We start from the raw sequence: 25286 nt of genomic DNA, 5'->3' as shown, positions 1-25286 counted from the left end.
CTGTACTTTTAAGAAATCTATGGAACAGGAGAGACCTACCTGACAGCATGATGAGGTTTTTTTCTGTTGTGACAGGAAGTTAAAAGAAAGGAAAGGATAGTGACCTGCTGTTGGGGGAAGAAGGATATAAAATTTTACTTAGAAGGCACATAATTTGAAGACATGCCATTTGGTTTGATTACATTCCGGCTATTTTAGCCTTTACTGAAAGAGAAAAAGTGGCATTTTCTATTTCTTGTTGGTTAGTCCCCTGTCTATAATCTCTTTCTCTAAGATTCCCTTTCAAAATTGTAAAGATAGTAGCCTCTAAAATGTTTCTACCCACTTGTTACATAGTATAGCAAAGAAAATAAGCATTTTTAAAGCCAACAAGTTACAAGAGAAAAAAAGGATCATTAAGCAAGATCATTAGAATGTTACAAAGAAAGCTTGGCTTTCCCAGGTGGTGGTCATTTGTTGCTCTTTTGAAACTAATAGTTTGTGCCCTATCTCGTCCTTTGTTTACAGTATAACACTGAATATTGTACTGTCACAGCATGAAGAAAGCTTACAAAATACTTTAAGTCACTAATGGGATGGAAAATGAGTTTTAATGAGTTAAATGAGAAAAAGGGGCCTTTTTTCTTAACCCTCAAGATCTATCATCCATGTTCCCCTAAATCCTTATTATCATCTGCCTGTCTTTTCATGTCTATTGCCACAATTCTGGTCCACATCTTCATTGCAACAGTCTCCCTATCTCCAATTTCTACTCATTGGAATTCATTGCCAACATAGTTGCCCAAGGAACACTACTAAAATATTGCTCTTATTATGATTTCTTATATTCAGAAATATCCAATACTACTTTATCCCTAAATTAAATAAAATCCACATTCCTTAGTCAAAGCTTTCCATGACTTTTATTTGACTACCTGTCCATCCCATCTCCCGTAAGATGTTATGTCTAATTATTTCAAACTAGAATAACCAATGCTAATATATTTTCTTTTATCGAAATTTAGAAACAAGCTCAAAATCTACTCTCAGTGAAGCCTTTCCTAATGTGATCACTACTCTCGCTATACTATAATAGCATCTTATTTGTACCACTCTTATAGCACTGACAAATTCTGACTTTTATTAGTTACTCATTTACTCAAAAATATGTTTTAACATAGCCATTGATCAAGAAATATTTATTGAAATAATAAGTAAATGTACTTTCAAAGTATTAACTATGCATATGTTTAGACTAGGTACATAGAAGAGACAGGTTATTTTTCTAATTGGGAAGGATCCTGGTACTGGACTGCACAGTCACTGAACAATGCCAGGTTATTTTCCCAGGATCAGACAAAGAGCTGAAATATCATTAACTTGTATCAAAACTTAATATGTGATAGGACTTCAGCATTAGTTTGATGAAAAGTAGAAAGTATGAGCCACATTTGAGGATGTTATCCTCTATATATATTTTTTCTATTGAATAGAGGAACACTAGAGCAAAAATCAGCATTATGAGACATTACAAGCTGAAACAGGTCTCACGTCGCAAACTATACAAACTAAGGTTTTCTTTTTTCATTTAATATATGCATAAATATCTCTAGAGCTGATTGCATTACAGATATAGAGCTGTCAGTAATTCTTTCCATTTCTGGAACCTTTCACTTTAAAAATCTACAAATGAGCTATAAGAGGACATTTTTGCAAGCAGAAGGCTATAATTTTTATTTTTGCTTTGTAGCTGTATCATTAGCATATACCTTTTCTTTTACAATGAATAGTCCCTGTGGGATGAATTCCAATGTGTGTGTGTGTGTGTGTGGGAATCAAAAGACAACTGTACAAAAACAAGAAAACAAACAAACAACTACACTTGTTTCCAGTGCTCAATGCGTCTGTTTCCTAAAACTACAGATTATCAGACAGTGGCAACAAATATGACCCTGTGGATCCCAATCCATTTCACCAATAGAGATCCTGTAACTTTTTTTTTCTTTTTTTAGCTAGTGCATACGCTCATGTGGAGGATGAAAGGTGTGCTTCCCTTCAGAACACAGGTACATTTTCTCCTTCAGAGCAAAGTTATTTTAATATAATCAATTTATGATTTCTTCAAAGTCATAACCTCTGGAAATCAACTATTCATCATGTATGATGAGTTATTTCTTGCAGTACATCAAAGTACTCTGCCTTGTATTTTCATCTTGCTATCATCATAACACTTATTGAATGCCTATAGCATACATAACATCCTACTAAGAAGCAAAGGAGTAGATACGAGGGCAAATTAATTCTATTGAAACGTTTTCCTGCTCACAAATCTGAGGGTACACAATACCATTGACTGGGGGGTTGAGATAGAACTTAAAAGTGATCCCTTCTAACTGGCCTATTATCCTGCCTCCAAACCTAACCCCTGACTTCAAGGATCCCTGTTGTTTCCCCAGAAGATTGTATCTATTAAGATAAGACATATTTGTTAATAAATAATTAATATACAAACCTTTTTCCTGAGTGAGCTTACCCACCCACATATCTTTAATAACACCAGTGTATCATTGACTTCCAAATCTGTACTTCTAATCTTCTGTATACATCTCTCCCATGATCTCTACACTCACAGTTTAAACTGCTTACTAAACAATGCTAATTGAATATCCCATGATTACATCAAACTCACCAAGCATAAAATGAACTCTTTGCTTTCTACACCAAATCTCTTTTTAACCTTGCATTATCTGTTCTATGATATACATATAGATGTAAATACATATAGAGATATTTCATGTATCCAGTTTCCCAAGTTGTAAAACAGAGAGTCATCCTCAATAACATCTCATCAGTCAATCATTAAGTCCTATCAAATTTATCTCTTGAATAGCTCAGCAACTGATCTTTTTAGTACTATATTGAATGATGGAGTGGAGGTAGAAGTAGAAAATAAAATATTGAAAATTTAAAAATTGTCAGGTACATTCAACTCAATATGTCTAAAATTTGGCTCATTTCTCAATTATCATCCCCCACCCACTGGCCAAATCTATTTTTTGAACTATGTTTCCAATCTCATTTCCAATTAATGGCACTGTAATAATCCAATAGGTAAGTTAAAGAATTCAGAATCTTTTGTCAGGGTAAAAACTTTAGACCTCATTCTGTAGGACATAGGGAGCTATTGAATGATTGTAAAAAGAATGATATCGGATTTTTTAAAAAACCATCACTCTGGCAATGGTGTGAATAACAGACTGAAGGAGAGACTAGTGAGAAACCTTTAAGAGGCTGTGGCAATAGTCTTGAACAGAAATGATTGGGGCCTGAACTAAGGCAATGCAGTGGAAATGAAAATGAGCTCTGTTCCACTTGAAATTTGTATATTTAACCTATATTCTATATTGTCCCATCAAGGAAGGTTTCCTGAAAAAGGTATGTTTTGATTTGGATTTTTACAAAATTGAAGATGATATAACGCAGGGGCAAAATAATTCGTCCTAGTGATTCCAAAATGATGATTATGTAGCAGGAGCAAATCTACACTGAAACAAAATGGAATGTTTTAAAGGTTCTATTAAAGACTATACTCCATCCATTGATTCTTTGGAGAATCACTGAGAATCATTCAGTACATCAACAACAGCCACATATACACTAGACTGGAGAGGATAAACAAGCGACATGAATAGAACCAACTTGGAGCTGAGAAAAATAGGATGGAATTGAAGATAAAAATTTCCTATAGCACATGTTTAATGAAAAAGTGGAAAACATTAGGAAGAGGGTGAATATGAATAGCTTAGAAAAAGAAAATTCCTGTGTTAATGGAATAGGGTTTTTTGTTTGTTTTATTTGTTCACAGAATTTTTTCAAGCATAGCCTGAAGAGTAGCTAACACTTATAGTCTTACTATATTCCCAGGTCAATTCTAAGCAATTTACACATTTTAACCATTTGCCTTTCACAGTAAAACTGAGAAGTAGATCCAAGTATTATCTTCACTTTACAGAGAAGGAAACTGATATCACAGCAGTCGTGCAGCTAATCCAAGGTCAAACACTTCATGGAACATTGTAGAGGTTTCACCCTCATATATAAGGAAGTTCTTGCTCTGAGGAGATTGTTTTTATAGGTATTTAATTAAAAGAACTATCATGTATGGAGTACTTAGTATGTGCCAGACATTGTGCTAAAACTTTTGCATGGATTTGTTCATTTAATATCCACAACTCTGTGAGATACTTACTGTTTTTTCATTCCCATTTTAGAGATAAGGAAACTGAATCACAAAAGAGCTTAAAAAACTTGTTCAAGGGCACAGAGCTGGTAAGTGGTTCAGTGACTAATTAAATTCAATTTTTCAAAGTTCATACTCTCAGTCATTATGCTGTACTGCCTCCCTTTCTAGCAGCAATCAGTAGTTCAAAGGACATCAGCCTGAGACATTGATTGACTGAAGTACTGCAGAGCTTTTGCTAACAGTATATAGAGAAATTCTGAAAAGTAAGCCAGTCACCAATTATGGGGTGGATTTTGAGATCAATAGAAACTTTTACAGAACAAGCATCAGGTTGGAACTCCTACCTAAAGAATACCCAAAGGCTGTATTCTCCCATCAATTCACATAAAGCCATGTTGCCTTCAAGATAACTGTAAACAAGCAAAATCCAACCCAAAGGAAAACTTGATATTCAATCAATTTGAAAAAGAAGAACTATTTAACATTTATCTGCCACTTTTCTTCTGCAATACTTTCCACAAACCATTACCTTAGGTATCTAATCCAACAGAATTAGATAAATAATTATACTAAAATAAAAAGGACAAGAATGGAAATAGTTAGGCCCTTTTATCCCAGGACTTCAAAGCATATTACAAGTATCAATTAATGCTCGCATCAGTCCTCTGAGGTGAGAGCATTTTCACATGCAATTTACAGATTAAACCGAAAGGCAGAGTTACCTAACTAGTGACCAATACCCAAGGAACAGACACAGAAATCTTGGGTCCCAGTCCTCATGTTCTACCCCTTGCACATCAAATATATTTAGTAGCAGCCTCATTAATAGCACTGATTTTTGTTTTCCTTACAAGCTAAAAATGTATATAATAATCACTGTTAGGTAATATGTATCAGGGATTGCAGTATACTAAGAATTTTGTGGAATCTAAACTGATTTTGAAGTTTAATGTGATTGAACATCTGGTCTTTGTATTTAGTGTATGTGCTGGGGTGTGGAGGATGAGACTAAGAAATTTATCTGTGGTTGGTTCTGGGAGGGGGATACCATACATAGTGTAAGTATGTGATAATATATAGATATAGACAAATACATACGTCTCTCCGAAGTTCTAGTCTCTATCTACATTACACCATGACAGAAATGTTTAATGCCAAGTAAATTACAGTACAATGCAAAATATGACTACAGACATTTACTGGCAGTAACTGAATTTGTGAAATCCTCTAACATTATTGGAAATAACCTACTACGATAATTATCCTAAACTTCCATTACACTTCACAGGTTTTATGAGAACATTAAAGGAATGCAACAATCTTGTTGTGTTTGCAGGCATCATTTCATGTTCCAAAGGCTAATCTGGGTCTTATTGTTGTTTCTTAAAAGATTTGCAAAAATTGCCAATTGCAAAGTTACTTAGGGACTATGAACACTCTGAAAGCAATTATGAAACAATATATTTAATTAATAATTATAAGGAGTCTGAAGGGCTGTTTGTGAAGATTAAATGAGATAATGTATTTAAAAGTGCCCAACACAGTTCCTAGTACATGGTGAAACTCAAAAAAAAAAAGTTTCTTTTTTATTTCAAATTATGTGACAGAGCCTAGGCTGTTATCAATTCTGAAAGTTAATATAGGTGAAAGACACATTTCTTTGACTTCTCTGGAATGGACCAGCACTTAATACACTATTTTATTTCACTCCTGGAATATGATAAATAGGCTCTATAATCTCCTGGGAAGTCTTCATTTGAGGAAACGCAGGGAGAAATTATCATTGTTTCCCAGCTATATACATTCCTCATCTTAAAAACTGAAGGGAAGTGTCTGAGCTGGCTGCTATGCATAGATCAATGAACGAATCTATAAAAGCCTGGCTTCAAGATGGATATTAAGAGAGTAAATAGATACCAGAATGGACTTATGTACTTCTAGAACAAATCCAATCTCTTCCAAGCATGAGAAGTTGCTGCACAGTTAAGAGTTCTTATCCCTGTTCACTATAGGTAAGGTGGTTGTTGCTGTCTACTATAGTGAAACTTACTATTGGAGGCAAGTTTGGCTTCAATTTTTGTTTTTGTACTTTATGTATACTCTACAAGTTGTGTACAGTGCTTTGACCCATTGCCTGGGTATGACCTCTGCTTTCTATTTTTCTTGCTCTAAGTTACCTGTCTAGTATTGACTTTTGACCTCGTTCCAACTCTTGGTATTTTATTTTCTTTGGGTTCTAATACTTTTAACATCTCTTTAGACTCTAATATGCCTCCCCAGTTCTGGCTGACATCCTTATTTCTGGGTTCCACTGGAGGGCAGAATGACATGCACTTATCTTGAAATTCAGGAAACAGTAAAATACATCACATGCAGACAGAACCAGACACAGTGCGGGTGAGAAAGGCTAAAGCATTAGGCTTGATCTGTGAACTCAGGCTCTATATAATTAAAAGGAAGGATTGCCTCTCTTGGCACGAAGGACCAAGATTCATTGCCTCCATTTTCTCTATGAGATCCTTCATTGCTAGATGCAACATATCTACCTTACCCAATTTTGAAAAAAAAAATGAAAATAATATTATTACCTATCAGTAGTGGAAGCATTTTAAAAAGTGGTATTTTTTTCTTTTCCTTTAATCTTTTTATTTTTTTACATCTTTATTGGAGTATAATTGCTTTACAATGGTGTGTTAGTTTCTGCTTTATAACAAAGTGAATCAGTTATACATATACATATGTTACCATATCTCTTCCCATCTCCCTCCCTCCCTCCCACCCTCCCTATCCCACCCATCTAGGTGGTCACAAACCACCGAGCTGATCTCCCTGTGCTATGCGGGTGCTTCCCACTAGCTATCTATTTTATGTTTGGTAGCGTATATATGTCCATGTCACTCTCTCATTTTGTCACAGCTTACCTTTACCCCTCCCCATATCCTTAAGTTCATGCCCCTGGGTTCTTCATGAACTTTTTTTTCTTTTTACATGCCATATATATGTGTTAGCATACAGTATTTGTTTTTCTATTTCTGACTTACTTCACTCTGTATGACAGACTCTAGGTCCATCCACCTAACTACAAATAACTCAGTTTCGTTTCTGTTTATGGCTAAGTAATATTCCATTGTATATATGCACCACATCTTCTTTATCCATTCATCTGTTGATGGACACTTAGGTTGCTTTCATGTCCTGGATATTGTAAATAGAGCTGCAATGAACATTTCGGTACATGACGCTTTTTGAATTATGATTTTCTCAAGGTATATGCCCAGTAGTGGGATTGCTGGGTCGTATGGTAGTTATTTTTAGTTTTATAAAGAACCTCCATACTGTTCTCCATAGTGGCCGTATCAATTTATATTCCCACAAACAGTGCAAGAGTGTTCCCTTTTCTCCATACCCTCTCCAGCATTTATTGTTTCTAGATTTTTGATGATGGCCATTCTGACATGATATCTCATTGTAGTTTGGATTTGCATTTCCCTAATGATCAATGATGTTAAGCATTCTTTCATGTATTTGTTGGCAATCTGCATATCTTGTTTGGAGAAATGTCTATTTAGGTCTTCCCATTTTTGGATTGGATTTTTTGTTTTTTACATATTGAGCTGGATGAGCTGCTTGTAAATTTTGGAGATTAAGCCTTTCTCAGTTGCTTCATTTGCAAATATTTTCTCCCATTCTGAGGGTTGTCTTTTAGTTTTGTTTATGGTTTCCTTTGCTGTGCAAAAGCTTTTAAGTTTCATTAGGTCCCATTTGTTTATTTTTGTTTCCATTTCTCTAGGAAGTGGGTCAAAAAGGATCTTGCAGTTATTTATGTCATACAATGTTCTGTCTCTATTTTCCTCTAAAAGTTTGATAGTGTTTGGCCTTGCATTAAGGTCTTTAATCCATTTTGACTTTATTTTGATGTATGCTGTTAGGGAGTGTTCTAATTTCATATGTTTACATGTAGATGTCCAGTTGCCACAGCACCACTTATTGAAGAGGCTGTCTTTACTCTACGGTATATTCTTGACTTCTTTTTCAATGTTAAGGTGACCATATGTGCATGGGTTTATCTCTGGGCTTTCTATCCTGTTCCATTGATCTATATTTCTGTGTTTGTGCCAGTACTATACTGTCTTGATTACTGTAGCTTTGCACTATAGTCTCAAGTCAGGGAGCCTGATTCATCCAGCTCCATTTTTCGTTCTCAAGATTGCTTTGGCTATTTGGGGTCTTTTGTGTTTCCATACACATTGTGAAATTTTTTGTTCTAGTTCTTTGAAAAATGCCAGTGGTAGTTTGAAAGGGATTGCATTGAATCTGTAGATTGCTTTGGGTAGTAGAATCATTTTCACAGTGTTGATTCCTCCAATCCAAGAACATTGTATATCTCTCCATCTATTTGTATCATCTTTAATTTCTTTCATTAGTGTCTTATAATTTTCTGCATACAGGTTTTTTATCTCCTTAGGTAGGTTTATTCCTAGATATTTTATTCTTTTTGTTGCAATGGTAAATGGAAGTGTTCTCTGAATTTCACTTTCAGATTTTTCATCATTAGTGTATAGGAATGTAAGAGATTTCTGTGCATTAATTTTGTATCCTGCTACGTTACCAAATACATTGATTAGCTCTACTAGTTTGCTGGTAGCATCTTTAGGATTCTCTGTGTACAGTGTTATGTCATCTGCAATCAGCGACAGCTTTACTTCTTCTTTTCCAATTTAGATTTATTTTATTTATTTTTCTTTGATTGCTGTGGCTAGAACTTCCAAAACTATGTTGAATAAGAGTGGTGAGAGTGGGCAACCTTGTCTTGTTCCTGATCTTAGTGGAAATGGTTTCAGTTTTTCTCCATTGAAGATAATGTTCGCTGTGGGTTTGTCATATATGGCCTTTATTATATTGAGAAAAGTTCCCTCTATGCCTACTTTCTGCAGGGTTTTTATCGTAAATGGGTGTTGAATTTTGTCGAAGGCTTTCTCTGCATCTATTGAGATGATCATATGGTTTTTCTCCTTCGTTCCTTAATATGGTGTATCACGTTGATTGATTTGTGCATATAGGAGAATCCTTGCATTCCTGGAATAAACCCCACTTAATCATGGTGTATGATTCTTTTTTAATGTGCTGTTGGATTCTGTTGGCTAGTATTTTGTTGAGGATTTTTGCATCTATGTTCATCAGTGATATTGGCCTGTAGTTTTCTTTCTTTGCAACATCTTTGTCTGGATTTGGTATCGGGGTGATGGTGGCCTCGTAGAATGAGTTTGGGAGTGTTCCTCCCTCTCCTATATTTTGGAAGAGTTTGAGAAGGATAGGTGTTATCTCTTCTCTAAAAGTTTGAAATCATTGCATGTGAAACCATCTGGTCCTAGGCTTTTGTTTGTTGAAAGATTTTTAATCAGAGTTTCAATTTCAGTGATTGTGATTTTTCTGTTTATATATTCTCTTTCTTCCTGGTTCAGTCTTGGCAGGTTGTGCATTTCTAAGAATTTGTTCATTTCTTCCAGGTTGTCCATTTTATTGGAATAGAGTGGCTTCTAGTAATCTCTCATGATCCTTTGTATTTCTGCAGTGTCAGCTGTTACTTCTCCTTTTTCATTTCTAATTCTATTGATTTGAGTCTTCTCCCTTTTTTACTTGATGAGTCTGGCTAATGGTTTATCTATTTTGTTTATCTTCTCAAAGAACCAGCTTTTAGTTTTATTGATCTTTGCTAAAATTTCCTTCATTTCTTTTTCATTTATTTCTGATCTGATCTTTATTTCTTTCCTTCTGCTAACTTTGGGGGGTTTTTGTTCTTCTTTCTCTAATTGCTTTAAGTGTAAGGTTAGGTTGTTTATTTGAGATGTTTCCTGTTTCTAAAGGTAGGATTGTATTGCTATAAACTTCCCTCCTAGAACTGCTTTTGCTGCATCTCATAGGTTTTGGGTCGTTGTGTCTCCATTTTCATTTGTTTTAGATATTTTTTGATTTCCTGTTTGATTTCTTCAGTGATCACTCGTTATTAAGCAGTGTATTGTTTAGCCTCCATGGGTTTGTATTTTTTACACATCTTTTCCTGTAACTGACACCTAGTCTCATAGCATTGTGGTCAGAAAAGATACTTGATATGATTTCAATTTTCTTAAATTTACCAAGGCTTGATTTGTGACCCAGGGTATGATCTATCCTGGAGAATGTTCCATGAGCACTTGTGAAAAATGTGTATGCTGTTGCTTTTGGATGCAATCTCCTATAAATATCAATTATGTCCATCTTGTTCAATGTATCATTTAAAGCTTGTGTTTCCTTAATTATTTTCATTTTGGATCTTCTGTCCATTGGTGAAAGTGGGGTGTTAAGTCCCTACTATGAATGTGTTACTGTCGATTTCCCCTTGTATGGCTGTTAGTATTTGCCTTATGTATTGAGGTGCTCCTATGTTGGGAGCATAAATATTTACAACTTTTACATCTTCTTCTTGGTTCGATCCCTTGATCATTATATAAAGTCCTTCTTTGTCTCTTGTAACAGTCTTTATTTTAAAGTCCACTTTTTCTGATACGAGAATTGCTGCTCCAGCTTTCTTTTGATTTCCATTTGCATGGAACATCTTTTTCCATCCCCTCACTTTCAGTCTGTATGTGTCCCTAGATCTGAAGTGGGTCTCTTGTAGACAGCATATATATGGGTCTTGTTTTTGTATCCATTCAGCCAGTCTTTGTCTTTTGGTGGGTTCATTTAATCCATTTACATTTAAGGTAATTATCGATATGTATGTTCCTATTCCCATTTTCTTAATTGTTTTGGGTTTGTTATTGTAGGTCTTTTCCTTCTTTTGTTTTTCTTGCCTAGAGAAGATCCTTTAGCATTTGTTGTAAGGCTGGTTTGGTGGTGCTGAACTCTCTCAGCTTTGCTTGTCTGTAAAGGATTAAATTTCTCCATCAAATCTGAATGGAATCGTTGCTGGGTAGAGTAATCTTGGTTGTAGATTTTCCCCTTTCATCACTTTAAATATGCCCTGCCACTCCCTTCTGGCTTGCAGAGTTTCTGCTGAAAGATCAACTGTTAACCTTATGGGGATTCCCTTGTGTGTTATTTGTTGTTTTACCCTTGTTGCTTTCAATATGTTTTCTTTGTATTTAATTTTTGATTGTTTGATTAATATGTGTCTTGGCATGTTTCTCCTTGGATTTATTGTGTATGGGACTCTCTGTGCTTCCTGAACTTGATTAATTATTTCCTTTCCCATATTAGGGAAGTTTACAACGATAATCTCTTCAAATATTTTCTCAGTCCCTTTCTTTTTCTCTTCTTTTTCTAGGACCCCTATAATGCGAATGTTGTTGTGTTTAATGTTGTCCCAGAGGTCTCTGAGACTGTCCTCAGTTCTTTTCATTCTTTTTCCTTTATTCTGCTCTGCAGTAGTTATTTCCACTATTTTATCTTCCAGGTCACTTATCCGTGCTTCTGCCTAAGTTATTCTGCTATTGATCCCTTCTAGAGTATTTTTAATTTCATTTATTGTGTTGTTCATCATTACTGTTTCCTTTTTAGCTCTTCTCAGTCCTTCTTATATGTTTCTTGCATTTTCTCTGTTCTATTTCCAAGATTTTGGATCATACTTACTATCATTATTCTGAATTATTTTTCAGGTAGACTGCCTATTTCCTCTTCATTTGTTTGGTCTGGTGGGTTTTTACCTTGCTCCTTCTTCTGCTGTGTGTTTTTCTGTCTTCTCATTTTGCTTATCTTACTGTGTTTGGGGTCTCCTTTTTGCAGGCTGCAGGTTCATAGTTCCCATTGTTTTTTGTGTCTGTCCCCAGTGGCTAAAGTTGGTTCAGTGGGTTGTGTAGGCTTCCTGGTGGAGGGGGCTAGTGCCTGTGTTTTGGTGGATGAGGCTGGATCTTGTCTTTCAGGTGGGCAGGTCCACATCTGGTGGTGTGTTTGGTGGTGTCCGTGGACTTATTATGATTTTAGGCAGCCTCTCTGTTAATGGATGGGGCTGTGTTCCTGTCTTGCTAGTGTTTGGCATAGGGTGTCCAGCAGTCTAGCTTGCTGGTCATTGAGTGAAACTGGGTCTTGGTGTTGAGATGGAGATCTCTGGGAGATTTTCACCATTTTATATTACATGGAGCTGCAAGGTCTCTTGTGGACCAGTGTCCTGAAGTTAGCTCTCCCACCTCAGAGGCACAGCACTGACTCCTGGGTGGAGCACCAAGAGCCTTTTATCCATATGGCTCAGAATAAATGGGAGAAAATATATAAGGAAAGAAAGAAGAAAGAGGATAAAATAAAGCAAGATAAAATTAAAGAAAGTTGTTAAAAGAAAAAATATATATAATTATTAAGAAAAAAATTTTAAAAATTAAAAAATAATGCATGGATAAAACCCTAGGATAAATGGTGAAACCAGTGCTATACAAAATTGCACACTGAAACATACACATACACACTCAGAAAAAGAGGAAAAGGGAAAAACAATAATATATCTTGCTCCCAAAGTCCACCTCCTCAATTTCGGATGATTCGTTGTTTATTCAGATATTCCACAGTTGTAGGGTACATCAAGTTGATTGTAAAGCTTTAATCTACTGCTTCTGAGGCTGCTTGGAGAAATTTCCCTGTCTGTTCTTTGTTCGCACAGCTTCCGGGGTTCAGCTTTGGATTTGGCCCCGCCTCTAAGTGTAGGTCTCCTGAGGGCATCTGTTCTTCGCTCAGACAGGACGGGGTTAAAGGAGCAGCTGATTTGGCAGCTCTGGTTCACTCAGGCCTGGAGGAGGGAGTGATATGGAGTGTGGGGCGAGCCTGTGGTGGCAGATTCCAGTGTGAAGTTGCACTAGCCTGATGCGCACCGTGCATTCTCCCGGGATAGTTGTCCCTGGATCACGGGACCCTGGCATTGGTGGACTATACAGGCTCCCGGGAGGGGAGGTGGGGATAGTGTCCTGTGCTCTCACACAGCCTTCTTGGTGGCTGCAGCAGCAGCCTCAGCCTCCCAGATCCGTCTCTGTGTTCCACGCTGATAGCCACAGCTTGTGCCTGTCTCTGGAGCTCCTTTAAGTGGTGCTCTTAATCCCCCTCTCCTCGTTCACCAGGAAACAAGAGGGAAGAAAAAGTCTCTAGCCTCTTAGGCAGGTCCAGACTTTTTCCTGGACTCCCTCCCAGCTAGCCCCCTTAAGGCTGTGTTCTCACCACCAGTCCTTTCCCTGGGATCTGACGGAAGCTCAAGCCTCAGCTCCCAGTCCCTGCCCGTCCCGGCGGGTGAGCAGACAAGCCTCTCGGGCGGGTGAGTGCTGCTCAGCACTGATCTTCTGTGCGGGAATATCTCCACTTTGCCCTCCACAACCCTGTGGCTGCGCTATCCTCTGTGGCTCTGAAGCTTCCCCCTGCGCCACCTGCAGTCTCCACACGCGAAGGGGCTTCTAGTGTGTGGAAACCTTTCCTCTTTCACAGCTCCCTCCCACTGGTGCAGGTCCCATCCCTATTCTTTTTACTCTTTTTCTTCTTTTTTCTTTTGTCCTACCCATGTATGTGGGGAGTTTCTTGCCTTTTGGGAGGTCTGTGATCTTCTGCCAGCGTTCAGTGGGTGTTCTATAGGAGCAGTTCCACGTGTAGATGTATTTCTGATGTATTTGTGGGGAGGAAGGTGATCTCTGCATCTTACTCTTCCACCATCTTCCTAAATCCACCATTTTCTTAATTGTTTTGCATTTGTTTTTGTAGGGCTTTTCCTTCCTTGTGTATCCCGCCTAGAGAAGTTACATAAGCATATGTTTTAAAGCTGGTTTCGTGGTGCTGAATTCTCTTAACTTTTGCTTGTCTGTAATGGTTTAATTTCTTTGTGAATCTGAATGGGATCCTTACTAGATAGAGTAATCTGGGTTGTGGATTTTTCCCTTTCATCACTTTAATCATACCATGCCTCTCCCTTCTGCCTTGCAGAGTTTCTGCTGAAAGATCATCTGTTAACCTCTTGAGGATTCCCTTGTATGTTATTTGTTCCTTTTCATTTGCTGCTGTTAATATATTTTCTTTGTATTTAAATTTTGATAGTTTGATTAATATGTGTCTTCGCATGTTTCTCCTTAGGTTTATCCTCTATGAGACTCTGTGCACTTCCTGGACTTGAATGTCTATTTCCTTTCCCATGTTAGGGAAGTTTTAAACTATAATCTCTTCAAATATTTCCTCAGATCATTTCTTTTTCTCTTAATCTTCTGGGATCCCTATAATTCGACTGTTGGTGTGTTTAATGTCCCAGAAGTCTTGGACTGTCTTCAATTCTTTTCATTCTTTTTTCTTTATTCTGCTCTGTGACAGCTATTTCCACTATTTTGTCTTCCAGGTCACTTATCCATTCTTCTGCCTCAGTTATTCTGTTATTCATTCCTTCTAGAATGTTTTTAATTTCAATTATTGTGTTGTTCATCATTTTTTTTTTGCTCTTTAGTTCTTCTAGGTTCTTGTTAAACATTTCTTGTATTTTCACCATTCTATTTCCGAGATTTTGGATCGTGTTTACTATCATTACTCTGAATTATTTTTCAGAAAGACTGCCTATTTCCTCTTCATTTGTTTGGTCTGGTTGGTTTATACCTTGCTTCTTCATCTGCTGCATAATTCTCTGTCTTCTCATTTTGTTGAACTTACTGTGTTTGGGGTCTCCTTTTTGCAGGTTACAGGTTCATAGTTCCTCTTATTTCTGGTGTCTGCCCCCAGTGGGTAAGGTTGGTTCTGTGCCTTGTGCAAGCGTCCTGATGGGGGAGACTGGTGCCTGTGTTCTGCTTAGTGGGGCTGGATATTATCCCTCTGGTGAGCAGGGCTGCATCTGGTCGTGGGTTTTCTAGTGTCTGTGAACTTAGTAAGACTTTGAGCAGCCTCTCAGCTAATGTGTGGGGTTGTGTTCCTGTCATGCTAGTTGTTTGGCATGGGGTGTCCAGCACTGGAGCTTGCTCGCCATTGTTGGAGCTGGGTCTTAGTGTTGAGAAGATCTCTGGGACATCTCTCGCCAATTGATATATGGGGCCAGGAGGTCTTTGGCTGTCCACCATCCTGGATTCAGCTCTCCCACCTTGAAGGCTCATGTCTGACACCTGGCCAGAGCACCGACACTGCCAGCCACACAGCACAGGAAAAAATGGAAGAAAAAGAAAAAAAAAACAAACAGAGGGAACCCCAAAACAAATGGTAAAAGCAAAACTAAACAGACAAAATCACACAAAGAAACATACATGCACACATTCAGAAAAAGAAAGAAAACAAGTATTAACAGAGCGCCAAAAAATTGTAAACACAAAAGTAAACAAAATCACACAAAGAAACACACACACACACATTCACAAAAAGAAAAAAAGGAAGAGAGCAACTAAACCAATAAACCAACACACAAATGAAAACAAACACTAAAAACTAAACTAAGGTAAACATAAAACCAAAAACAAATCAAATGCAAAAAGCAAACCCCAAGTCAACAGTTGCCCCCAAAATCCCTTGCCTCAATTTTGGGAACTCTTTTTTTCTATTCAGGTATTCCACAGATGCAGGGTTTACCAAGCCATTTGCAGGGATTTAATCCACTGCTTCTGAGGCTGCATGGAGAGACTTCCATGTCTCTTCTTTGTTCTCACAGCTCCTGGGGTTCAGCCTTGGTTTTGGCCCTGTCTCTGTGTGTAGACTGCCCTCACTCATCTTTTCCCCACCCAGACAGGAGGGGGTTAAAGCAGTGTCTGATTAGCACTCTGATGCTCACTCACGCTGCAGAGAAGGAGGGGTAAGGTAGTCATAATTAGAATGCGGGGAGTGCCTGTGGTGGCATAGGCTGGTGTGTAATTGCAACATCCTGAGGTGCACCATGTGTTCTCCCAGGGAAGTTGGCCTTGGATCCTGGGACCCTGGCAGTGGCATGCTGCACAGGCCCCCAGGATGGTATGGGTAGTGACCTGAACTTGCACATAGGATCCTTAGTGTCAGTGGCATCAGTGGTAGTGGCCTGTGCCTGCCTCTGTGATTTGAAATGATAACTGCAGCTTGTGCCCGTCTCTGAAGCTCACATAGGTGGCTCTCTGTTGTCTGGCACACAGAGCAGGAAGCCCCTCTCCTTGCACACCCCAAAACATTGGTCTCTTGATTCTCCAGTAGGTTCAGACTTTTTCCAGACTCCTTCCTGACTAAGTGTGGCACACTAGCCCCCTTTAGGCTGTCTTCATGCAGCCAACTCCGGTCCTCTCCCTGGGGTCTGCCATCTGAAGCCTGAGCCTCAGCTCCCAGCCCCCAGCCCCCACCCATCCCAGCAGGTGAGCAGATAATCTTCTCATGCTGGTGAGTGCTGGTCATCACCCATCCTCTGTGCAGGAATCTCTCCGCTTTGCCCTCTGCACCCTGTTGCTGTGCTCTTCTCTGTGGCTTCAAAGCTTCCCCCACACCACCCCCGTCTCCACCTGCAAAGGGGCTTCCTAGTGTGTGGAAACCTTTCCTCCTTCACAGCTCCCTCACACTGGTGCAGGTGCCGTCCCTATTCTTTTGTCTCTGTTTTTTTCTTTTTTCTTTTGCCCTACCCAGGTAGGTGGGGAGTTTTTTGCCTTTTGGGAAGTCTGAGGTCTTCTGTCAGCATTCAGCAGGTGTTCTGTAGGAGTTCTTCCACATGTAGATGTAATTCTGATGTAGTTGTGGGGAGGAAGGTGATCTCCATATCCTACTCCTTCACCATCTTGAAGGTCTTGATCTAATTTTTTTTATCTTGTTTGACTGCTCTGGCTAAGACTTCCAGTACTATGGTAAATAGGAGTGGTGATAGTGGGCACCTTATATTAGAGGAAAAGCTTTCAATATTTCACCACTGAGTATGATGATGGCTCTGGACCTTGGTCTTGGCAATGTTTATTTTGTAGATGACACCAAAAGCACAAGTAACCAAAGCAAAAATAAATAACTGGAACTATATAAAACTAAAAAGCCTCTGCACAGCAAAGGAAACAATCAACAAAATGAAAATACAACCTACAGAAGGGAGAAACTATTTGCAAATCATGTATATAATAAAGGGGTTAATATCCAGAATATATAAAGAACTCATACAACTCCATCACAAAAAACAAACAACTGATTTAAAAAATGGACAGAGGACCTGAAGAAACATTTTTCCAAAGATAACATACAAATGGCCAAAAAGTACATGAAAAAGTGCTCCATATCATGAATCATCAGGGAAATGAAAATCAAAGCGACAATGACATATCACCTCACACCTGCTAAAATGGCTATCATCAAATAGACAAGCAGTAACAAGTATTGGTGAGAATATGAAAGACAGAATGCTTGTGCACTGTTGGTGGGAATGTAAATTTGTACACCAACTATGGCAAAGAGTATGGAGGTTCCTCAAAAAATTAAAAATAAGACTACCATATGATCCAGAAATCCCACTTTTGGGTGTATAGCTAAAGGAATTGTAGTCAGGATCTCAAAGTGATATCTGCACTGTCATGTTCATTGCAGCTTTCTTCACAATAGTTAAGATATAGGTGGAGTATCATGCTCAGTCTAGATAGATTGATGAAAACAAAGGGTTTCAGAGTTTTGTTTTTGGAAATTGCAGCACACTTTGCCATGTTCCATTTTTAGTCAAGACCACTACAATTAGATGGAGATAATTCATGTACCCTGCCCCTTATTTTCTAGTATGTCTTGCTACTAGCTTTGTCATCCTCAATAGGTGTGTGCCATGCATTTCCTTCATCTGGCCTGATGGCTTACAGTATATACCTATGTTTATATCATATCTACCCTCTATCCTGTTGCCTTCATTCAGTTGATATCTGTGAATCTTCAGTCTTCAGGTGCATAGATTTGTATGCAGTTTCCAATCCAAGCTTTGAAATATTCCTATATCTTACATTCCTTTGAGTTTCTCTATCACTCTACCCTAAATAAGGCCCAAGATATCTTTCACACTATGTTGATGTTCCTCAGAGAAAAGATACAGAAGGCATAGTGTGAGATGATAAACAGGGATGAGAGAACAGGATGAATGAAAACAGGATGAATAGGAAATTTTTTCCCAAACAATGTGAAAAATCATCTTCCCTAACATTTAGTCATTCCTGTTTTTGTATTGTTATGCTATTTTGGTCTGGGTCTTGTGAATGGATGCTCAGGATGTCATTTTAATTTAGTATCATCATCACAATAAGAGCAGCTGTCCAGAATTCATATTTAAAAAGGATTTTTAAAAAACTCTTTCTAAATAGATGTTCTGAGCGCTGCACTGACAACAAAAATCTATGTGCATGAATGTGCAGTGTTTTTCCCTTTTGGTTTCTATATTTCCAAATGTTTACATTGTTTTTTAGGTTCAATATAGTTTTATGCAATGGATTACTTCAAACACACACACACACACATACACAAATATACACATATGCACACACTCTTCTTCTCAGCATACTCTACCTCAGCATGGAACAGATATAAAAATAATGAAAGCAACATTTTGTTGTATCACTTAAAATGTAGGGAGAGTTTCAAGATGGCAGAAGAGTAAGACGTGGAGATCACAGTCCTCCACAAAATTACATCAGGAATACAACTACACGTGGAACAATGTAGAACACCTACTGAACGCTGGCAGAAGACTTCAGACCTCCCCAAAAGCAAGAAACTCCCCACTTACATAGGTAGGGCAAAAGAGAAAAGAAAAAACAGAGACAAAAGAATAGGGTTGAGACCTGCACCAGTGTGAGGGAGCTGTGAAGGAGGAAACGTTTCCACACACTAGGAAGACCCTTCACAGGTGGAGACTGTGGGTAGCAGAGGGGGGAAGCTTCAGAGGCATGGAGGAGAGTGCAGCAACAGTGGTGAGGAGGGCAAAGCGGAGAGATTCCCACACAGAGAATCAGTGGCGACCAGCACTCACCAGCCCGAGACGTTCGTCTGCTCATCCACTGGGACGGGTGGGGGCTGGGAGTTGAGGCTCGGGATTCAGAGGTCAGATCCCAGGGAGAAGACTGGCGTTGGCTGCGTAAACGCAGCCTGAAGGGGACTAGTGCACAACAGCCGGGAGGGAGTCTGGGAAAAAGTCTGGAACTGCTGAAGAGGCAAGAGACGTTTTCTTGCCTCTTTGTTTCCTGTTGAGCAAGGAGAAGGGATTAAGAGCGTCATTTAAAGGATCTCTAGAGATGGGTGTGAGCTGCAGCTATCAGCACAGACCACAGAGACAGGCATGAGACGCTAAGACTGCCACTGAAGCCACCAAGAAGCCTGTGTGCAAGCACAGGTCACTATCCACACCTCCCCTCCTGGGAGCCTGGGCATACCAGCACTGCCAGGGTCCCATGATCCAGGGACAACTTCCCCAGGAGAACACAAGGCAAGCCTCAGGTTGTTGCAAAGTCACGCTGGCCTCTGCCTCTGCAGGCTAGCCCCGCATTCCATACCCCTCCTTACCCCACGCCCCCAGCTTCAGTGAGCCAGAGCCCCGGAATCAGCTGCTCCTTTAACCCCATACTTTCTGGGTGGGAACAGACGCCCTCAGGCGACCTACATGCAGAGGTGGGGCCAAATCCAAAGCTGAGTCCCAGGAGCTGTGTGAAAAAAGAAGAGAAAGAGAAATTTCTCCCAGCAGCCTCAGGAGCAGTGGGCTAAATCTCCACAAACAACTTGATGTACCATACATCTGTGGAATACCTGAATAGACAACGAATCATCCCAAATTGAGGAGGTGGACTTAGGGAGCAAGACATTGATACTTTTTTCCATTTTTCTCTTTTTAAGAATGTGTATGTATATGTTTCTGTGTGTGATTTTGTCTGTATAGATTTGATTTTACAATTTGTCCTAGGGTGTTCTCTATACGTTTTTGTTTTTGTTTTTGCTTTTGTTTTTTGCGTTACGCGGGCCTCTCACTGTTGTGGCCTCTCCTGTTGCAGAGCACAGGCTCCGGACGCGCAGGCTCAGCGGCCATGGCTCATGGGCCCAGCCGCTCTGCGGCATGTGGGATCTTCCTGGACCGGGGCATGAACCTGTGTCCCCTGCATCAGCAGGTGGACTCTCAACCACTGCGCCACCAGGGAAGCCCTTGTTTCTTTTTTTTTTGTATAGTTTTTAGCACTTGTTATCATTGGTGGATGTGTTTTTTGGTTTGGTTGCTATCTTCCTTCTATTTTTTTTTATTACTTAAAATTTTTTTAATTATTATTATTTTATTTTAATAATTTTATTTTATCTTCTTCTTTCTTTCTTTTTTTTCCCCATTTTTATTCTGAGTCATGTGGATGACAACCTCTTGGTGCTCCAGCCAGGCGTCAGGGCTGTGCCTCTGAGGTGGGGGAGCCAAGTTCAGGACATTGGTCCACAAGAGACCTCTCAGCTCCACATAATCTCAAACAGCAAAAATCTCCCAGAGATCTCCATCTCAATGCCAAGAACCAGCTCCACTCAACGACCAGCAAGCCACAGTGCTTGGACAACCTATGCCAAACAACTAGCAAGACAGGAACACAAAGCCACCCATTAAAAGAGAGGATGCCTAAAATCATAATAAGGCCACAGACACCCCAAAACACACCACCAGACGTGGACCTGCCCACATGAAATACAAGATCCAGCCTCATCTACCAAAACACAGGCACTAGTCCCCTCTACCAGAAAGCCTACAAAACCCACTGAAACAACCTTAGCCACTGAGGGCAGACAACAAAAACAATGGGAACTATGAACCTGAAGCCTGTGAACAGGAGACCCCAAACACAGTAAGTTAAGCAAAAATGAGAAGACAGAGAAACACACAGCAGAGAAAGGAGCAAGGTAAAAACACAACAGACTTAACAAAGGAAGAGGAAATAGGCAGTCTACAAGAAAGACAATTCAGAACAATGAGAGAAAGATTATTGAAAATCTTGAAAAGAGAATGGAGAAAATACAAGAAACGTTTAACAAGGACCGAGAAGAACTAAAGAGCAAACAAACAGTGATGAACAACACAATAAATTAAATTAAGAAATCTCTAGAAGGGATCAATGGCAGAATAACTGAGGCAGAAGAACAGATAAGTGACCTGGAAAATAAAATAGTGGAAATAACTACTGCAGAGAAGAATAAAGAAAAAAAGAATGAAAAGAAGTGAGGACAGCCTCACAGACTTCTGGGACAACATTAAATGCAGCAACATTCTAATTATAGGGGTCCAAGAAGAAGAAGAGAAAAAGAAAGAGACTGACAAAATATTTGAAGGGATTAGAGTTGAAAAATTCCCTAATATGGGAAAGGAAATAGTTAATCACGTGCAGGAAGGACAGAGAGTACCATACAGGATAAATCCAAGGAGAAACACGCCAAGACACATATTAATTAAACTACCAAAAATTCAATACAAAGAAAATATATTAAAAGGAGCAATGGAAAACCAACAAAGAGCATACAAGGGAATCCCTATAAGGTTAACAGCTGATCTTTCAGCAGAAACTTTGCAAGCCAGAAGGGACTGGCAGGACATATTTAAAGTGATGAAGGGGGAAAATCTACAACCAAGATTACTCTACCCAGAGAGAACCTCATTCAGATTTGACAGAGAAATTAAAAACTTTACATACAAGCAAAAGCTAAGAGAATACAGCACCACCAAAAGAGCTTTACAACAAATGCTAAAGGAACTTCTCCAGGTGGGAAACACAAGAGAAGTAAAATACGTACAATAACAAATCCAGAACAATTAAGAAAATGGTAATAGGATCATACATATCGATAACTACCTTAAATGTAAATGGGGGGACCTTGAAGATGGCGGAAGAGTAAGACGCGGAGATCACCTTCCTCCCCACAGATACACCAGAAATACATCTACACGTGGAACAACTCCTACAGAACACCTACTGAACGCTGGCAGAAGACCTCAGACCTCCCAAAAGGCAAGAAATTCCCCACGTACCTGGGTAGGGCAAAAGAAAAAAAAAAGAAAAAACAGAGACAAAAGAATAGGGACGACACCTGCACCAGTGGGAGGGAGCTGTGAAGGAGGAAAAGTTTCCACACACTAGGAAGCCCCTTCGCGGGCGGAGACTGCGGGGGGGCGGAGGGGGGAGCTTCGAAGCCGCAGAGGAGTGCACAGCAACGGGTGCGGAGGGCAAAGCGGGGAGATTCCCGCACAGAGGATCGGTGCCGACCGGCACTCACCAGCCCGAGAGGCTTGTCTGCTCACCCGCCGGGGTGGGCGGGGCTGCGAGCTGAGGCCGGAGCGCAGGGAGAGGACTGGGGTTGGCGGCTTGAACATAGCCTGAAGGGGTTAGTGCACCACGGCTAGCTGGGAGGGAGTCCAGGGAAAAGTCTGCACCTGCCGAAGAGGCAAGAGACTTTTTCTTCCCTCTTTGTTTCCTGGTGCGTGAGGAGAGGGGTTTAAGAACGCTGCTTAAAGGAGCTCCAGAGACGGGCGCGAGCCGCGGCTAAAAGCGCGAACCCCAAAGACGGGCGCGAGCCGCGGCTAAAAGCACAGACCCCAGAGACGGGCGCGAGCCGCGGCTGAAAGCGCGGACCCCAGAGACGGGCGGGAGACGATAAGGCTGCTGCTGCCGCCACCGAGGGGCCTGTGTGCGAGCACAGGTCACTCTCCAAACCCCTCTTCCGCGGAGCCTGTGCAGCCCGCCACTGCCAGGTTCCCGGGATCCAGGGACAACTTCCCCGGGAGAACGCACAGCGGGCCTCAGGCTGGTGCAAAGTCACGCCGGCCTTTGCCGCCGCAGGCCCGCCCCGCACGCCGTGCCCCTCCCGCCGCACCGGCCTGAGTGCGCCAGAGCCCCCGAATCAGCGGCTCTTTTAACCCCGCCCTGTCTGAGCAAAAAACAGACGCCCTCCAGCGACCTACACGCAGTGGCAGGGCCAAATCCAAAGCTGAGCCCCTGGAAGCTGTGAGAACAAAGAAGAGAAAGGGAACTCTCTCCCAGCAGCCTCAGAAGCAGCGGATTAAAGCTCCACAATCAACTTGATATACCCTGCATCTGTGGAATACCTGAATAGACAACCAATCATCCCAAATTAAGGAAGTGGTCTTTAGGAGCAAGATCTATGATTTTTTTCCCTTTTCCTCTTTTTGTGAATGTATATGTGTATACTTCTGTGTGAGATTTTGTCTGTATAATCTTGCTTCCACCATTTGTCCTAGGGTTCTATCCGTCCATGGTTTTTAAAAAAAATTTTTTTTCTTAATAATCAATTTTAATTTTAATAACGTTATTATACTTTACCTTCGTTCTTTCTTTCTTTCTTTCTTTCTTTCTTTCTTTCTTTCTTTCTTTCCTTCCTTCCTTCCCTCCTTTAGACAACGAATCATCCCAAATTGAGGAGGTGACCTCTGACAGCAAGATTTATGATTTTTCCCCCTTTACCTCTTTTAGTGAGGGTGTATGTGTATGCTTCTGTGTAAGATTTTGTCTGTATAGCTTTGCTTCCAACATTTGTCCTAAGGTTCTATCCGTCCCTTTTTTTTTTCCTAAATAAGAATTTTTAATTCAATAATTTTATTATACTTTATTTTATTTTTACTGTATCTTCTTTCTTTCTGTCTTTTTTCCTTCTTTCCCTCCTTCCTTCCTTCCTCCCTCCCCCCTTTCTTTCCTTCTTTCCTTCTTTGCTTCTTTCTTTCTTTCTTCCTTCCTTCCTTCCCTCCTTTCCTTCTTTCTTTCCTCATACTTCTACTAATTCCCTCTACTTTTTCTCCCTTTTATTCTGAGCCGTGTGGATGAAAAGCTCTTGGTGCTCCAGCCAGGAGTCAGGGCTCTGCCTCTGAGGTAGGAGAGCCAACTTCAGGACACTGGTCAACAAGAGACCTCCCAGCTCCACATAATATCAAACGGCGAAAATCTCCCAGAGACCTCCATCTTAACACCAGCACCCAGCTTCACTCAAAGACCAGCAAGCCACAGTGCTGGACAACCTATGCCAAACAACTAGCAAGACAGGAACACAACCCCACCCATTAGCAGAGAGGCTGCCTAAAATCATAATAAGGCCACAGACACCCCCAAACACACCACCAGTCGTGAACCTGCCCACTAGAGAGACAAGATACAGCCTCATCCACCAAAACACAGGCACTAGTCCCCTCCACCAGGAAACCTACACAACCCACTGAACCAACCTTAGCCACTGGGGACAGACATCAAAAACAGCAGGAACTACGAACTTGCAGCCTGCAAAAAGGAGACCCCAAACACAGTAAGATAAGCAAAATGAGAAGACAGAAAAACACACAGCAGATAAAGGAGCAAGATAAAAATGCACCAGACCTAACAAATGAAGAGGAAATAGGCAGCTTACCTGAAAAAGAATTCAGAATAATGATATAAGGATGATCCGAAATCTTGGAGATAGAATGGACAATAGAATGGACAAAATGCAAGAATCAGTTAACAAGGACCTGGAAGAACTAAAGATGAAACAAGCAATGATGAACAACACAATAAATGAAATAAAAAGTACTCTAGATGGGATCAATAGCAGAATAACTGAGGCAGAAGAACGGATAAGTGACCTGGAAGATAAAATAGTGGAAATAACTACTGCAGAGCAGAATAAAGAAAAAAGAATGAAAAGAACTGAGGACAGTCTCAGAGACCTCTGGGACAACATTAAACGCACCAACATTCGAATTATAGGGGTTCCAGAAGAAGAAGAGAAAAAGAAAGGGACTGAGAAGATATTTGAAGAGATTATAGTTGAAAACTTCCCTAATATGGGAAAGGAAATAGTTAATCAAGTCCAGGAAGCACAGAGAGTCCCATACAGGATAAATACAAGGAGAAATACGCCAAGACACATATTAATCAAACTGTCAAATATTAAATACAAAGAAAGCATATTAAAAGCAGCAAGGGAAAAACAGCAAATAACACACAAGGGAATCCCCATAAGGTTAACAGCTGATCTCTCAGCAGAAACCCTACAAGCCAGAAGGGAGTGTCAGGACATACTGAAAGTGATGAAGGAGAAAAACCTGCAACCAAGACTACTCTACCCAGCAAGGATCTCATTCAGATTTGATGGGGAAATTAAAACCTTTACAGACAAGCAAAAGCTGAGAGAGTTCAGCACCACAAAA

This window comes from Delphinus delphis, chromosome X (assembly GCF_949987515.2).
Source record: "Delphinus delphis chromosome X, mDelDel1.2, whole genome shotgun sequence".
Taxonomy (NCBI): domain Eukaryota; kingdom Metazoa; phylum Chordata; class Mammalia; order Artiodactyla; family Delphinidae; genus Delphinus; species Delphinus delphis.
The sequence above is the reverse complement of the archived record's forward strand: the minus strand, read 5'-3'. Positions refer to the sequence as shown.